Below are 17,954 nucleotides of genomic sequence, written 5' to 3'. Positions count from 1 at the left end.
CTCAGCACCCTGTACTCTCACACTCCTCCACTAAGCATCCGATCTGCCAAGCATCACTTAGCAGAACTGAAACTCCTTTTTCTATTTTCTTCCTTATGTCCTGCCATCTCCCTCAGTAGGATGTAAGTTCAGGAGGGTGGGGGCTGGGTCACGTTCACCACCTCCCCCAGAACCTAGCACCAAGCCTGGCAAACAGCGGGCACTCTTTTAAATATCTGATGAATGAGCAACCTGGAGATTTTCATCATCACTGTTACGGGCAGGAGCTAAGAGACGTTGAGGAATATGCTTAGGGTCACAAAGCTAGAAAGAGGCAAGGCTGGCATTCTGCTTGGAATGACATTGGACTGTCACAGGAATACCTTGTGTGGTGAATTCCATGTAGAGATCCAAACCAGGGACTATGGGAAGCCCAAGGAAAAGTCTGGAGTAGGGCGCCCAGCAAAGAGTGTTCCAGGGCCTGACACACTCTATAAGATAGAGGGGAGAATGCATGGGTACTGAGGCCTGTGTGCATGTCTGTAAGCAAGCATATGGTGCATGCATTTTTTAGCACAAACATACATGCACACACATACAAACACACATGAAAGGAGCTAGGCAGCCCCTCATGTCTACCCTGCATACCCCTAGGTGATAGGGTAGAGATGAGGAGCCCACAGGCCTAGGGATAAGTTTCAGGCCAGCTAGACCGACATCACTGGGCATCTGGGATTAAAATCATTCTGCCTTGAGAGAAGCCAGGAGCCAAAAACAGACAACTCATTGCTTCAGGTTAGGGTGGGAGATGGAGAAGATACGCACCCACATTGACCTAATAGCATCAGGTGACTACATGGGTTTGGGAGGAGATGGGGGAATACAGGCCCACTTGGTAGAAATGGGGATGCAGGAGGCAGAACTGAGGTGGGGAACCCATCGTGCTGAGTACTACCCAGACCAGGCGAAATCTAAGAGCCTGTGGGATGTCCAAGGGTACTTAGAGGCCAGGCAGGCTACACATAGAGGGAAGTGGGATCAGAGAAAATCATTCTGGAATGTCATTATTGAAGCAAATCTGAGACTCGGGTTTTGCCTCCAAGGTGCTAGCAGAGTTTGGGGAAATGAAACCTCTCTCTGGACTCATTTCCCCCATATACGTCAGAGATTCCAAACCATTGCCAAGTCTTGGACTTTGATCATATGATGGCGCTGTGGATCCTACCCAGACTCTCACATATGTGCACAACATTTTGAGTATTTTTGAGAGGCTCAAGGACCCCTGAAGCCCATCCATATGCCTTGGGTATGAACTCCACAAAAGGGACAGTCTCCGAAGATCTCCCACCTCTGCACACTGGACACTCACAGTGAGTTCAAGTACAAGCAAGGGCTACTTGCAAGGCAAAGGAAATGCTGGAAGCCTTTCATTGTCAGAGCTATTCCATGCCCACTGGGAACCCACTCTGGACATCCCCATTAGTCCCACTATCCTTCCCAGAACTCTTACTGCATGGACTCCCTAGCTTACCCAGATTTTTGCACATGAGCTGAGATTGTCACACATACACGAAATGTATCATCTTAAATAAGATGATCAGTGAAAAGAGCTGGTGTGTGCTAAGTGCTCAGAATGGGCTTTGGCCAGTTGTGTCCCGCACTATTCATGGGGCCCCCGTTAAACTCCAGGGCTATCCCAGGAAAGGGCTGGGCCACTGACAAGGAAGCTCACAGGCAGACCCCTCGGTGGAGACCCTGTCCCCCAATGCTCACCATGTTCACCCCCCAAGCCTCTGCCAGTCAAGGAGTCTGGAGGTCAGAGCTCTAAGCACTGTCTCTAGGCACAGACCAGCCTGGTCACATGCCTCTTAATGTCCCAACTGCTTGGGGCAGGCAGAGTAACCAGGATAATAGGAAGGGGTTGTCTACCCAGGAGTCTTGGGAACCTCCCTGCCTCCATTCCTCAAGGTGACCTTAATCCCTCCAAACCCACTAGGTCTGCCCAACTTGGAGCACCTCATACAGCAAAAGGGTCTCAGACTGGGAGTCTAGGACAGCGGGTCAGTGTCCTAACTGTACAGTCAGGAAGACCTGCCTTCAACCCCCAGCTCTGCTGCCCGCAGGCTCTGTGACCTCGGGAAAGCTGCCCTCCTCTCTGAGCCTCAGCACCCTCCTCTGTAAAATGTGGGGTGCTAAGAGCATCTGCTTTGTGGGGCTGCAGGGAGGACTGGAAGAGATGGTGTGGGTGCAGCGCTCAGCTCAGAGCCAGGCACAAGTGCTCAGGGAGAGGTGGCAGTCATTGCTTCCCAGAACCCTCTCTCAGGCTGCAGAGGAAAGGGCGGGCTGCCCTCACTGGGGATGGAATGTGCAGAAGAGCAGCACAGGATGTTCGGTAGGCCCTGCAGACACTGGTTCCTGGCAGCCTGTCAAGTGGCTTCCGAGGCAAGGGCTTCAGGGGCCCAGCCTGAGGGTGGAGGCAGGAGAAAGGTTCAATCTGGGGCGCAGGAGGCTGGCCAGATAAAATGCCCCACGCTTACCTGAGACAGGTGAGGCCCCTCCAGTCCGGACCCCACCAACACTCCCAACCCCGGGTGAGGATCCCTCCTCATGTCCACCTCAAGGCAGAAGAGCAACTCTAGGTGCAGGTGCAGGGCCAGGGCCAGGGCCAGAGCCCTGGACTTCCCCGAAAATATGCCTGAGCCCTTCAAGGGGGTGCCAGCCCATGGTTATCAAGGAGCCCAGCATCACCCTGCTTTCTTCCACTCAGTTTGGGCCCTTGGGGAACCAGCTTTGCCTTGAGTAGTGAGCATCTGGACGGCCTTCTCTTTCTCATGGTTGGGTAGGCAGAGGTCCCCAGGGCCGGGTGCACGTTTGCATCTTATCTGCATGTACCCCTCAGCCTGCTGGGATTCTCAGGGGCCTCTGGGCCCAGCTCTGCAAAGGTCCTACCTTGACATCTTCCAACAACAGCGTGCTTCTCTCCCCACCCACCAGCCACTTGGCACCCTCCTTTGCTTTGCTTAGTATTTGCATACATCCGCATACCAGTTTGGAGGCCTCTCAACCCTGAAATTCCTGTCTGCTGTCAAATCCCAAGTCAAGTTTACAGCTGGGGCTCAACCTCCAGCTGACTTCCAGAGGGGTGAGTCCTCTGCTATCTGGGTCAACAAGGGACTCAGCTGCTCTGGCTAAGAGACCGGCCATTGCTCCGTCGTCCTGAAGCTTCATAGGGTACCTGGGATTCACTCAGCTTCTTGAGCCCCATTTGACCCATGAGCCTGCAGACCGAGAGCAGAACACGAAGAACTATAATGGACTAAGTGAGCAAAGTCCTCCCAGTCATCCCTGTGTCAGCTAACACGCCTGACTGAAGGTGGATCTGGGGCCTCCATCTCTGAGCAGCCGCTGCCCACCCCAGCCCACAGTCCGTCTCAACAGCCAGGAGAGATGAACCAAGAAACCTCATCCTCCTTTCTCTCTGCCAAGTTTTACTTAACTCTTACTCCCTAGATCCTCATATTCTGTCTGCCCCCACCCCCCAAAACCCCTCTATCTCTCTGCATCTTCCCCTCTGACCTTTCCCCCACCCCCTCCCCAACCTCATAATGCTGTTGCCCCATTTGACCCCACCCCTACGGGGTACCCTGTCATCCTCTTCTCCCCCTCTCCTCGCCTGTTCCTGTCTCTGCTTTAGGACTTCAGCACAGGGTCTGACCAAGGTTGTGGTCTCCTTGAGGCAGGATAAAGGCAAGCAGCATGTGCATGAAGCCAGCAGGTGTGAAATGGGCTGTAGGAAGCCATTCCACTGTGACTGCCCGAACCCATCATTGAGAGAGTCCCTCCTATTCAGCCATAGCCCACTGCCAGAAGATGTGGGACCTGGTCAACAGCCTCACCCCTTGATGGCAAGCACATGGGGTGATGGCAAGCACAAGGGGATAGGACAGAAAGAGAGGAGTCAGGAATGACAACAGCATCTGGGCCCTGAGCTCTGGGAAGCTCAGAGCCATTCCTGAGATGGGGAAGACTGGGCAGAGCAGGTCTAGGGAGGAATATCGGGATCTCAGCTTTGGACAAGTTGAGTTTGAAGGGTCTACTAGACACGACAGTTAAAAAAGCTACTGGAGCTCAGAAGACAGCTCAAAATTGGGGGTACAAATGTGGGAACTGGCAGCACGTGGGAAGGTGTAGCCACAGGACTGGATGAGGTCAGCACAGGAGTGGAAGTAGAGGGAGACAATGGGCCGTGCAGGGACTGAGTCCTGGGACACCGCCATGTGCAGAGGTGGGGGTGGGGTGGAGCAGAAGGAAACTGAGTAGGACCAACCACGAGGCCAGAGGCAAACAAGAAAGGATATGTTGGAAGTCAAAGAGAATATTTCAGGAATTGGAAGAAACTGAATGTGTCAGATGCTTCAGATGGGGACTGAGACTTGGCCACTAAGGGTAGCAACATGGAGGTCCATGGTGACCTTGAGAAGAGCAGTCAGCAGAAGGGGGTGAAAGCCCAGTTGGAGTGGAGTCCAGAGAGAGAGTGGAAGGAGGACCAAGAGATAATGAGTCCTGATAACCCTTCTGGGGAGCTTGGCTACGAAGGAGAGCAGAGATGCAGCAGCTGCTGGACAGAGAACACAAGAGAGCCACCTTGTAAGACAGAAAACAAGAGCAAGGGCCTGCTGATGGAAGGATCTAGTACGGGAGGAACTGACAAGGCAGGAGGGCGCCCTGGCTGCAACAATGCCCTCGAGCAGGCACGGTGGGGGACAGTGTGTAGTGCACAAGGAGAGGGGCAACCTTAACCAGAGAAGGCCTCACCCCCAGCAACAGGAGGTCAGGCAGAGCCATGGGGGCAGGAGCCGGTAGAATGTCACACTGCAAGTCTGGGAAAGTCCCTATTGCTTCTGTTTTCTCAAAGAAGTAGGAAGCAGGATCATCAGCTGAGAGGGAGGATGGGGAGTGAGGGGCAAGAATTGAGGGTAGCAGACAAAGTGTGAAACAGTCAGCTGGTAGTAGGAAAGGAGATGGCCTCAGGACCTATGGTGGGAATGCCGGACAGCCCTAAGGACTCACCTGAAGCTCACAGTTTTGAGGCAATTTCAAGTGAGACGGGTCTGGGTTGTGGATTTTCTCAGCCCTGCTCAGCTGTTCAGGGGCAGATGTAGAGCGGGCTGGGTGGCTGGGCGTTGGATTTAACCAGGGCTGGGGTTTCACCAAGAAAGTGTGAAGAAGGGGCACCTGGGTGGTTCAGACGGTTAAGTGTCTGCCTTCAGCTTGGGTCATGGTCCCAGGGTCCTGAGATCAAACCCCACATTGGGCTCCCTGCTCAGTGGGGAGTCTGCTTCTCCCTCTCCCACTCCCCCTTCTTGTGTTCCCTCTCTTGCTGTGTCTCTCTCTGTCAAATAAATAAATAAAATCTTAAAAAAAAAAAAAGCGTGAAGAAGTAAATGAGGTAAGGGAGTTGGGGGTCCACATAGAAGGGGTTATTCTGAATTTTAGAGTGGCCCTGGGCCTGTGCTCAATGTCCCTCCCCTGCTGGTGCCTGAAAGCTCCCCACCCATTCCCTGCTGTGAGTCATGAGTGGCCTTCCCTCTGCCCTCATCCCAAAATGAGCTTCTGAGAGGGCGGCCACAGGCGGCCACCAACACCTGAGGAATGAGCTTCCCACACACCGTTCCTCTAACCTGGAGAGTAATGTGGATCCCACATACTCAAAACTTCATCCTCCGTCACCCTTCCCAGGCCATCACAACACAGCTCCCTACATCGAGTCAGACGTCAGTGCCTATTTTTTCGACCTCCTCCATCTCTCCTTATCCTCCTCTCCACCTCCCTCCTGCAACATCTGGGTCCCAGCAGGGCTACAGCACCACCAACTCCATTCCCACCATGCATTCCCTCTATATGCCATACAGAGCAGCCCCAAATTCAGTGCCCGCCCTCTCGTCCTGGGCCACGTCATGGCAGTCGGACTGGTCCTTATCCACCACACTGGCCCTGCCAATTCCCCTCCATCCTCTTCACACACACCTGTCCCATTACTCTCCTCTCTAAAGACCTTGGTGGCTCCCAGTTCTTTGGAGAAAGGACCGGCTCATCAGCCCACATTCCAGACCCCACTTCCTTTCTTCCTCTCTTGGACCCCTCTATCCCCTCTCCCCTCACTACTTCCTGCCCCAAGTTGTGGCTCACCCCCACACCACCCCTGAGGTTGGGAGATCCTTGAAGGCCTCATCAGTGTCTGCTGAATCACCCTTCTCCAGTACGTGGTCTGAAGTACGAGCTCAGTCAGTTTTGCTGACCTGGTGTGTGGATGACCAGGTGGGTGAAGCTTCTGGAAGTGGAAAGAGAGAAGAATGGAGTGAAACAAAGGGATTCTTTAGCCAAGTGACCTCACTTAGCTGACTGCCTATTACAGGACTCCTGATGAGAGAAGCACCAAGAAGGAGGCAAACATCGCCTATCAGATACTCTTGCCAACAAATGTTTAAGGTGGATCTACTCGTGAGTAGGCAACAAGACAAATTCAGAATGTGGGACATTCTATAGGAAGAGTGTCAATTAAAAATGACAATGTGACAAAAGACCGGGGCAAAGGAGGGAAGACAGGACAATTGTTCCAGATCAAAGGAGACATAACTAACTGTGATGTGTGATCCTTGAACAAAACTTGTTTTTAAAACAGCTATAAAGGATATTACTGGTACAACGAGAGGAATTTGAGTATGGATTACATACTAGGTTAAACTGTATCATGGTTAAACTTCTTGAGTATGACAATATATAGTCATTATGTAGAAAAACGTCCTCGTCTCAAGAAACTCATGCTGAATTATTCAGAGGTGAAGTGTTAGGGTATCTGCAACTTATATTCAAAAGGTTCAGAGAGAGAAACACAAACATTGGTAAAATGTCAACAGTGGGTAGATCTAGGTCTCTAGGGGAAGGGTATATAAGTGGATGTTCATTGCACCACCAGGTGTGATGAGACAAAAAATTAGGGGGGAAGGAAGGGAGTGGAGGGACACACTCCAAAGAGGGGAGCTCAAGGCCCCACTTGCCTAGACACAAGGCAGAGAGGCAGTCCTGCATTCCAGCAGGCCATGGCCGGATGCTAGGGTCAGGCTGGGGCCAGGCAGGCACAGCCCTGGAGTGGCTCACCACCTAAAAAGGGTCAGCTCCCAAGAAGACTTACCAGCGAGCAGACACACTTAGAAGGACAAGGGCCCTGCAGAAAACAACCAGGTCCCAGGGAGACCTACCTCTGCCTGAGCTGTGGCAAGAAGCCAGGTGCAGCCCAGGCTCACCACTCCCCCCAAACACCCCTCAAGGGGCGACAGTCTGAGTGTATCCTCCTGTGTGAGGAGCCAGTCTAAATATGGAGCCCCAGACATAAGATGCCGCTCAAAACAGATTTTCCTGGAAAAGACCATCTGGCAAAGGATGTCTAGAACATCTTCCGTCATGGGAGCCAGTGTCATTTTCCTGCAAGCAAATGTCCTGAATGGGAATGCCTTGATCCCACCTCTCTAGAAGACCCTAGCTTAGTGCCTAAGTTTCCCCCAAGATCACTCCCTTGCTCCAGACCGAAAGGCACACAGTCACCTCCCTCCTAACTTGCATCTCAGGGAAGAAGAAAATGAGACTGGGGACAGAGGTCCAAGCAGCAAACAGTTCTGCTCAGGTACGAATCCTCATTCCGCCACTTACTAAGTGACGCTGAACAGGCAACTTCTCCCTGAGCTTCAGTATCCACCTCCATAAAATGGGAATACTAGCAGTATCTCCCTCTAAAGCCGGTTGTATGAGAGTACTTAGCCTGTGGTAGTGCTCCATATATGGAAGCTCAGCGGGGTCATGTCCCCCACTTGGAGACCCTCTCACTGCTCTCAGTATATTTCCCTATACACTGGGGAGAGGGAGCTCTGGGGTGGGCAGGTCCCTCCTCCAGAGATAGGAGGTGAGCAGGGGAGGGCAGCTGGCCCATCTTATTGATTCAGAGATCCCAGGTCACAGAACTTGTAGCTTCCCTGGGAGGCAGGGCTTCTAACCTTCCAGGTGGGGGGTGGAGAATGACTGTACTTGCTCAGGGATAGAGGTTGGGCTTGGAGGTAGTCACAATGCCCCTTACCCTCTCTCCCTCAAGCTGCCTGAGTACCCCCCAATAAGCTGCTCTTGCATGCAGGGTCTGAAGGAGTTAGGGGAACCTAAGAAAGTTCAAATGCCTCTCCTTAGACCCAGGCTGCCCATCTGCCCTGGACAAACCCTGAGCCCTCTCCCTGCTCTCCATTCACCCACCCACCAAGCTCAGCCTGGCTTATCCTGAGCCTGCCAAGAATTTCAGACCCACTTCCATTGTGGCTACTGCTTCTGTTCCTAGTTTCCTTCCAGGGTCCCCCCGCCAAGATGGCCCCAAGACAAAGGGGTAGGCTGGGGCAGTGCCCCCCCTGGGCCTGAGTGGAGACAATGTTCCTAGCTCTGATTCAGGGAGTCCCCAGATTTCTCCAGGGACAGCAACAGTCAGTATACCTCCTCTTAGGAGGGGGCCAGCTGGGCAGGGTTGTCCCCACATCTGGATTCCCTGCCCCACCCCAGCCCCAGCAGCAGGCTCTAAGGACCCCTCCCTCCCTGCAGCTGCCACGGCCATTATGGGCCTTCTCAGCCTTGCCCACTGCCTGCCACGCCCCCACACAAGCCCCTTTTCTAGCAGCAGAGTCCAGAGCTGGGAAGGTCTGGCCGACAAGCCAGGCTGTCAAAGTTAGGAAACTGGAAACAGAAATAAATCCTCAAAGCTGCTCCGAGGTAAAGGTAGCTGCCAGCAGGCCCCGGCAACCACCCAACCCCCTGGGTCCCCTGCCACCAAGCTGCCATTGGCACCCCGTCAACACACACATGTAGCTCAGATTATACAAAAGGGGGGGGGATCGGGAGGCAGAGCCCAGAAGGCAATCACCCTGCCTGGCCCTGACTGGCCCTGCAGGCTGGCCTGGGGTTCTCTGGTGGCTCCCCCTCTCCCTGGCCCAGACCCGGCCATCCCCGGGCTTCCTCTCCCAGCCCCATCTCCATGACAACCGTATCCTTCGGATGCTCCAGCCGCGGAATTGATCTCAAAATGTAGCTTTGTTAGCAGACCCCGGCGGGCGTGGAGGGCGGAGGGCGGCGCCCTCCAGCATGCGTTTCCCCCCAGCATCCCCTCCTGCCCCCAACCCTACTTCGGGAGAGGCAGGGTCCCGGGGAACGAGGGCCCTTGGGACCAGGTGGCCCCGCGGCCCCACTCACCGCTCCTGGTCCCAGTCGCTGGGTCCAGCCTCTCACGGCGGTGCCATGCGGAGGCCTCTGCTGGACTGACCGTCCCGCTCCGCCTCTGCCTGTCGGGACTCCCCGCGCCTGCTTCAGTCCCTTCAGGTGTCAGAGCCGAGGCTGTTGGAGAAGCTGAGCAGAGATGAGGGGACGGACGGCAGGAGGGAGGGAAGGAAGGAGAGAAGGAGGGAGGGAGGAGCGGGAAGGGCGGGGAAGGGCGGGGGAACTGCAGCTGGGCGGGTAGCGGGAGCAGAGCCGGAGGCGGCGACAGCGGCCACTCCGGCTAGCCCTACAGCCACGCCTCCGCTCCCAGGTCCCCACTGTGTGCCCTGACCCGGCCAGGGAGGGTGCGGCCAGCCCCTTCCCGTACAGCCCCGCGCCCCGGCCCTTTAAGAAAGTGGGGGAGGGGAGCGCTGCGAGGTTCCGCACCAGCGCCCCCCCGCCTCGCCCAGCCAGGCCCCAGCTGTCCTCTAACCCTGGGTCAGACCCAGCCACCGCTCCCCCAACCCTGCGCTGCAGGACCCTTAGCCTCAGACCCTCAGGCTCGGCTCAGCCCTCCTCCAGCTGAAGGAGGGAACAGGTCCTTGTCCTGCTCCAAATGTCTGTTCCTCCACTAACTCTTTGCCCTCCTCTCCCCACACAAGCCGGGAGACATCCTACCTGGGGTGGGGGATGAGGTGGACCATCTCAGAGATTGGTAAACTGAGCCTGCCCTACCTATCTACCTACTGAGACAGACAGAGGGACAGACAGACCTCAGCCATGGGGTGAGAAGGGGGGGTCAGGACAGAAGATCAGACAAAGCAGAGAGAACCTGAGGGAGGAAGAGGGGAAGGGTGGATCCAATCAAGAATGCAGACTCCCAGCACCAGGTCAGGGGGATAGGCTGCCTAGGCAGAGAGATACAGATGCTGTGGGCTGTGAAAACCATCTCTGGAGGGATCCGCCCCACAGTTCCCCTCATGCTGTTCACCACCTTAAGGATACCCCCCCACCCTGCCCAGAATCCTAGCTCTGAAGAAGGGTGAGAGGAATGCACCTGGACTAGACACCCAGAAGGACTTCCTAGCCTTGAATCTCCTGCAGGGCAAGAGGCCACCTCTCACATAGGTAATAATGGGCCCCCACCTGTAGGGATCTACAGAGACGGGAAGCTGTGGGAACAAGGGAGGGTGAGTAGGTCCAGTTCCACTAAAGAGGGAGATCAGGGTAGAGTCAGCCCTACCACAGAAAGCCACTTTCTACAACTTTCCTTCCACTCCAGCCCCAGGAGCTGTTCACTGCACTGGGCTCCTTGCCATCTGAGATCTTTGCAGGTGTTCCACCCTCTGCCTGGTCAGGCCTTGATCCTGCTGTGCCTATTGAACTCCCACCCAGGCCTCAAATCCCTGCTTAATGCCCCTTCCCCAAAGAAGCTTTCTCTGACCTTCTTTTTACCCATACGCACACGGAATTAGGGGCCCTCTTCTTAGGGAGCAGAGGGTGAGAGAGGGGAGAGGATTTGCTGATCTATTAGGGCTGTCTAAGCTGTGCAGGATGGAGTAATTGGAGATGCAGGGTGCGAGCTGTGATTAGTCTCCTCCTCTTCAAGCTGGGCCGCAGCTGAAGCTGGGGTTTCACCAACCATGGTGACATGGTGACACCTCCATTATTAACTGTACATCCACCATGTGCCAGAGTCCACAGTACATGCCTTCCGTGTGTTATATTTAACGCTCAGAACAATCCTATAAACCATTTTACATATGAGAAAACTGAGGCCCAAAAGTACTGGCCACTTGCTTAAGGTTCCAGGAGGTCTGATCCTGTGGACGCAGCCGGGCAGTTGAGAGAGCACTCGGCCCACAACTCTTGGCTGCCCATCAAAGCCAAGGAGATTGCCACAGAGCCCAGAAACAAGGGGGCCACTCTATTTCAAGTGCCCAGGATCTTCTTGGAGGGCACAGAGGGAACATGGCTTCCATGCTGTCCTGCCCTCTGACCTTCTGCCCTCTGTTACCTGTAGGTAGGGATGGGGGGCAACCAACAGGAACCATAGGCAAAGAAGGAGTCACAGGGCTTCATTTCCACATTCCCCATGCTCAGGACCCATGACCTCAAGTCACAGCTGGACAACATTTCTGAGCCTCCACTTCCTCAACTACCCAGTAAGGATGGTAATATCCCTCTCTTGTGGGGCTGGGTTGGGATGAAAGGAGCTGTTATGCTGAGTGCCCACCCACCCACCCAAGACCTGGCATCCGAGGCACTCAAAGGGCTGTGGTTATTCCAGCTGTAACGAGGGACTTGCTCATGGAATGAATCGTTTACTCTCTGTCCACCTAGATGGACTGTGAGCCCCCTGAAAGCAAGGTCTTTCTTGTTCACAAGGTATGCTCAGTACCTAATGCAATAACTCTATGCGGAAGGAAAGAAAGGAGGCAGGGAGGGAGATAGAGCTGTTTCCCTGCTTAATTTGCCACACAGAACCCCATCCCTCGCCTGGGTCTGCTCCCCATGACTGGCAGCTCTGGGAGCCCTGTTGCACTGGGCACAAGCTGGCCAGGGCCAGAGGCCTGGGTTCTGATCTAACCTTGTGGCTTCCTAGCTGTGCAACCACAGGCAGCTAGATCTCCTCCCTGAATCTCACTTAGCCATGTAATGTGCAACTAGCCCAAAGGGCTTGAAGGGCTGTCATGAGCCCACGGATGGCCTCTGTGTGATAGGAGCATTGGACACAAGGGAGAGATTTACTGTGTAGCTACTTTCCCGTGTAGCTACTTTCACCTCCTGGAAGAGTACAGTTTCTGCTAAAAGCACTACATTCCTCAGCCTCCCTCCAGCGCAAAAAAGAATCAGCAGCTTCTCCCGCTTGCTCCAAGTGACGCCCTTTCCTTCTCCCCGACTTTTCCCTGCCCACCTGAAGGTGATTCTCAGGAAGGCAGGTGCTAGATGCTGGACAGGGGCAAGGGACCCAGTTCTCAGCCCATGCAGCCCAGCACAGCCTGCCAGGGCGAGGCCTCTACCTGACCTCCTGCCTCCCCAGACCCAGGCAGGGCCTCCTCCTCTTCCTCACCCCGAACAGAGTGGTGCATCCAGGGAAGAGAAGAGGCCAGGACCTGAGACCCAGCACCAGGAGAAAGGCATATGGGTCCAGAGGGGGTTTGGCCCAGAGAGCTCCTTCAACACCCAGGGCTCCCATCTTCCAGCTGGTAGACTGAGGCCAGGGAATGAGAGGCTGGGTAGGGATTCCACAGGCCAATCCTGGAGGACTCAGTGAGCACCTGCTGCGCACCCAGCCACGCTCCAACCCTGCCCTTGCCCCTTCGCCCCCAAGATAAAGCCTCCAGCCCACCTGTCCAGTGTTCTCTCTTGACACCTCACACTTCAAATGTGATGCTCTAGGCCCCCACCCACCTTAGACACCACAACCATTTCTAATAACCTCACTTTGCTTATGCTGGTCCCCTGCCTAAGATGCCTTCTCTTCATTCACTCTCTCTTGCTAATTCCTCCCAATTCTCCAGCCCCCTCGAGCTATTGGGCCATTCATTTTCCCCCATTATAGCAAATTTCTTTGAAGAAGTTGTCCATGCTTTCCAATTTCTTTCCCATTCTCTCTTGAACTCACTCCCATCTGACTCTCATCCTCTCACCCACACTTATTCCAATGATGCTGCTCCTCAAGGTCACCAACACAGCTAATGAGTACAGATGTACAGGTTGGACACTGCACCAAGGCACCTGGGGTACATAAGGGGTGGAGAAGGAGCGGAAATCCAGCTGTGCCTGGTACAAGGCTACATCATGCTGGGAAGAGACACTTTTTCTTTTACACTGAGGTATCTCCCTTTTGTGTGCCTGCCCACTGGGTCCACCTAGAGGAGCTGCCTCTTTCTCCTGTTTGTACAAAGGGACTAGATATACTGACTGGGACCTGGTCCCTAGTGACCACTGTGATGCCAATCCAAAAGTCAATTCTCACACCTCATCTTAACTTATTGGAAGAATCTGCCACACTAGATCACCCTCCCTCCTTGAAACAGTTCCTCCTGCTGGCTTCTAGGATGCCTGTTGCCCTCCAGTATCCCTGCCTGTACCTTGTAACCTTTTCAGCTGATTCCCTATGAGATCTACTTTCAAAACACATCTCCAATTGTCCACTGCCCATCAGCGGGCAGCAGCAACCATCGCCTCTCACCAGGATTGTTATTGTCGTCTCCTCAGTGGTCCCTCTGCTTGCACCCCATCCCACTACTGACATTCCCAACATGTCACTAAGAGTTAAAGCAAAGCCTTACAATGACTACAGGTTCCTACATGATCTGGGCCCCACTACCTGTCTGACCTCACTCCTTTCTAGCCACAGGGGCCTCCTCGCTGATCTTCTAACACATCAGGCACATTCCCACCTCAGGGCCTTTGCACTTGCTATGCCCTCTACCTGAAACTCCTCCTCCAGGCGGCTGCATGGTTTACCCCTCACCTCCTTCAGTTCTCTGCCTAAAATACCACCAGTCTCCCCTTGGCCTGCTTGCTTTTCCTCCAGAACACATATTTATATCCTACATACCTATTTGCTTATTCTGGTTATCATCTGTCTTCCTACCACTACTATCATCACTAGACTGTAAGCTCCAGGAGAGCTGGAAATCTGTTCACCTCTGTACACCCAGGGACTAGAACATTGCCTGGCACATAGCACGTACTCAGGAAAAAGCTCAGATAATGAGCACACCAGCAGATAAAGAAAGAAAATAACTACAGATACTACTATGTACTCTGAAAAAAAGAAAATGGGGATGTGATGACCCCTAGCTAGAAGAGTGGGAGCGCCTTCAGCCAAGTGACCAGAGGAGGCCTCGCTAAGGATGGGCCCCCAGACTGGGCACATGCCCTCTGGGCTCACACAGCACCACCATCTCCCCCATCACAGCACACATCACTGTGCCATTACTGTCCAAACTGGATAGTCCATAAGGGCAAGGACCCTTCCCACTCTTCTCTGGGTTCCTACTTCCTCCAGAGCCCAGGGCCAGCATACAGTAGGCACTCAAAGGGTGATAAAGCCAAAGAACGGATGGATAAGAGGTCATGGTCAGATCCATGCATGAGTCACAGGACTGTAACGGAGCCCACGGTAGGGAAACTGTGCGGTGAGGAAAAAGCAGGAAGCCACAGAGGCCTCGGGTGGAATCCTCGGAACCTCGGCGTCTTCTCTGTATAATCCCCCACATTACCTATGACTTCTATGTCAGCTGAGAGGGAGTGTGGGGAGGAAAAGCCATTCTCACTGGCCATCCCGTGGCCAGGATGATGATGATTCACCCATATGTTTAACAAACCTTTACTGAGCAACTCCTGCCTGTCCTGTGCCAGGCCACGGGAGGAGGGGGGGGGGGGGGGGGGGGCGGGCCCAGACAAAGTCCCTCCCTCCGTAGCTCACAGCCTATCAGATGATTTCCCAGAGGAAACACCCCTGTAGGTTGAGTTTCCAGGAGCTGGCGACTTCTCTGCTTCACCCTAATCATCACAAAATGAGATCAATTTTTAAATACGAGTTTTAGGAGTCTCCTACCTACTATCTCCCTGGACTGTGAACTCCAAATAGGACAGGAACTGGGTCTTGTTACTGCTGGATCCCTAGCATCAAGCACGGGCCCGGAGCATTGTTGGAGCTCAATACATACTTGCTGAATGCACGGATGAAGGAAGGAATGAGTGGGAGGATATAAGCAGGACCTGTGGAGAGCAGAGATTTGGGCTTGCAGCCAAGTGAAGGACACGTGGGGGAAAGGCCACAACAGCTGAGCAGGCCTGAGATGCTGGAAGGTCTCCGGAAGAAGAGCCACGCCAGGGGCAGGAGGGAAAGGAAAGGGGAGACTGCTCAACCTCCAAGAGTTGCCTGTCCTACCCCCACCCCCTAGCAAACAGGGCCCTGACAGCACTGGTCCAGGGCTAGTGGACAAACCCCATAAGGAGTGCCAGGGACTTGGAGTACCTAGAGCCAGCCGGCTGTGGGCCCAGGGCACAGGCAAAGCCTGGCCCAGAACTTTGTCTGAAGGCCTTTGTGGGCCTCTGGGAGCCTGTCCAGGAGGATGCCGGGAACTGGCTAGGGTGCTATGGGGTGAGCACTGTCCTGCTTCCGGAGGTCCAGCTGACCCTCCAAGCCTGGGTTATGGGGATTAGCAAGAGGATCCCTGTCTGCCGCCCAAATCCTTATCCTTGGAGAGAAAACACCACCTTAACCCAGGAAGTCCTGGCTCCTAGGATTAGAGTGACCAGCGGATCTCATCCTGGTAACTGAGACCCAGGGAAGAGGCAGCTCCGCTAGAGGATGCAGAAAGTTCGGGTTGAAGCTGACCCTCCCCTCACCCAGCTTTCGTCACCAACCTCCCCCTCCCCGCTCTCAGGACGCCCAGCGGCAGAGAAGAGGGAACACGCGGACTCCTGGCCTGGGAGGCGCCTCCAGCCGCAAGTTCCCTGGAGGGCGTGCTCGGTACTCGTGCGAAGCCCAGGAGGCTCTCTGCTTCCCTCTGCTGGCCGCATCCAGAATTACCAGAGCGTCCCGCGTCATCAGGCCAAGCCAAGTACCTGGGTGCTCCGTGGCGGGCAGCCCCCCTCTCAATCTTTCATCAAAAGAAGAGACTAGAGGTCATATGGGTCATCCCCCTGCCTCAGCACCACGCCCAGCCGTGACCCGAGGTCCAGCCGCAGGCCCTCTCTAACCGCCCTCCGTGCTCGGATGTTCGCTCCTTCTGGCAGTCCTTTACCTGGTCCAACCTGAGTATTTTCTCAACTTGACCCAGGCTGTCTCTGAAGGCCACGCTCTTCCAAAATAAGGATGGAAAACTGAGGCTCCACCGACTATGCCATGGTGACCCAGGCCCCGTCTTCTTTGGAACTGAGGGGAAAGCAGATACCTCCCCCCACCGCAGCCAGTAAGGCTGGAGTCTAACCCGCCGAGATCCGACAGGCCGCCCTGCCCAACCCCTTCCGGAGCCCTTATTTAAGAAGTCCAGCCAAGAATGAGCTCTTTTGGGGTCAGGGCGTCACCTGCTGGTGGCTATGAGAACTGCACCTGCCCCGCTAGGCACAACCACTGGCCAGAAAAGACCTCCGTTAATAATCCAAGCAGCTGATTTTTATTAAGAGTGTTCCGTGAGCCAGGTTCATAGTGAGTTCTTGGCATTATCTCACTTCACACATTATCTCATTTCATCCATACAGAAACCCGAGGAGGTAGACAGCATTCACTCCATCTCACCTATGAGGACCTTGCAGCTGGGAAAGTTAAGTGTCCTACCCCAGAACACACCTCTAGCAAGTGGCAGAGCCCAAGGAGATCTCGTTCACGTGCACTGGGGCAGGAGGGAAATGACAGACCAGGAGTTAGCTCTTTGGGGAAGAGCTCTGCCTTCCCACTTCCCACCCAAACTTGGGCACAATCCAGCTCAGCCTAGCTTGCTCCTGGCAGAGCTGGATCTGTCTGGCCTACACCAGTAGGGTCCATGCCCCTCTCCCCTGACAGAGTGAGAGCTTGTGTAGTGCAGAGCCAACGCAAATTTGCTCCCTTTTCCCCTCCATGCAGCACTAATAATTGACTGCTCGCCCCCGCGACTTGAGACTGCCTCTGGGGCCACCCACTTCACACACGTTGCAGACCCTACACTCAGCCCCTTCCTCGCTTCTCAGTTCATGAGCTGCAGCAGGTACAGTGTAAGTGGTAGCAAGGGACAGAAACCAGCTTCCAAAAAAAGAGACTTAAGTGAATGAAAAATCCCAGGACCAGAGCCAGCTGCAGGTAGTACTGTCTCTAGGCTCCCAAATGTCTTTCTCCAAACCTGCAACCCAGTATTCCTCTATGTTGGCTCCATTTCCAGGCAGGCTCTTCCCACAAAGTAACAAAATGGGTAAGTAAGGCACCTCTGAGCTTATGTCTACCTTTGAGGGAAGAAGCCTTCTCTATCCCAAGGATACAAGCCAAAGTCTCAAAATTCAATCTCATTGACCCAGCCAGTGAAATAGACCCAGGCCTGAATCAATCACTGTGGCCTGCAGGGTCCCTGCTCCCCTGGGAGTGAGGAGTGGGGTCAGCCCAGGAGATCCATATGCCCTGGTCAGGGGAGCAGAAATGTCCCAAAGGCAAACAAGGGGAGAGTTACCAGGAGCAGGCAGACGGCTGCTGCACAGCAAACAGCATTCATGTCCATGACCCCCAGCCACACCAGAAGCCCACCCTTTCTTGGTTCCATTGCCTTTTTAGATTGCAGACCCCTTCCCAAATTATCACGCTTTCTTTCTTCGTTCCTTCTTTCAACAAATTTTTATTGAGCCCCTACATGTACCAACCACTATACTAGGTGAATCAGAGAGGGAAATCCATGGCTTCCAGGAACATGTCTAGCGGAGGTGAGACTAGAAAAGAAACAATAAATACAAGAAATAAATAAAATTTGTAATAGAGACAGTGGCAAGTACTACAGGAGGAAATACACCAGCATAGAGAGGATAAGGAGGGTGGGCAGGGTGACAGGTATCGCAGCTTCAAACAGAACACTACCAGAAGACTCTGAAAAAGTGAATTTAAGGAAAGATAAGAAAGGGGTAAAAGAATTTGTCATATAGATATGGGGGGGAGGGAGGTTTCCAAGGACCAGGAATAGCCAGCACAAATGCTCTGAGATGGGAGTGTGCTT

At 54.1% G+C, this 17,954-nt stretch overlaps 1 protein-coding gene across 3 annotated transcripts in view; it reads right to left on the bottom strand.

Annotated features, from left to right (window-relative positions):
• The window catches only part of PSD2 (pleckstrin and Sec7 domain containing 2), a 124,560-nt gene that overhangs the window by 39,894 nt on the left and 66,712 nt on the right, over nt 1–17,954 (bottom strand). Inside the window, exon 1 of one of the 3 annotated variants that reach the window (XM_047730935.1) lies at nt 16,029–16,201. The exons of 1 other annotated variant lie outside the window; for it this stretch is intronic. The gene's annotated coding sequence lies outside the window, so the exon portion shown is untranslated. Of the gene's footprint in view, nt 1–9,255; nt 9,857–16,028; nt 16,202–17,954 lie in introns of those variants that run through there. One more of the 3 variants, XM_047730937.1, reaches the window with a different exon arrangement.

This window comes from Lutra lutra, chromosome 5, assembly GCF_902655055.1.
Source record: "Lutra lutra chromosome 5, mLutLut1.2, whole genome shotgun sequence".
NCBI classification, from domain to species: Eukaryota; Metazoa; Chordata; class Mammalia; order Carnivora; family Mustelidae; genus Lutra; species Lutra lutra.
This window is presented reverse-complemented; position numbering and strand designations above follow the sequence as displayed.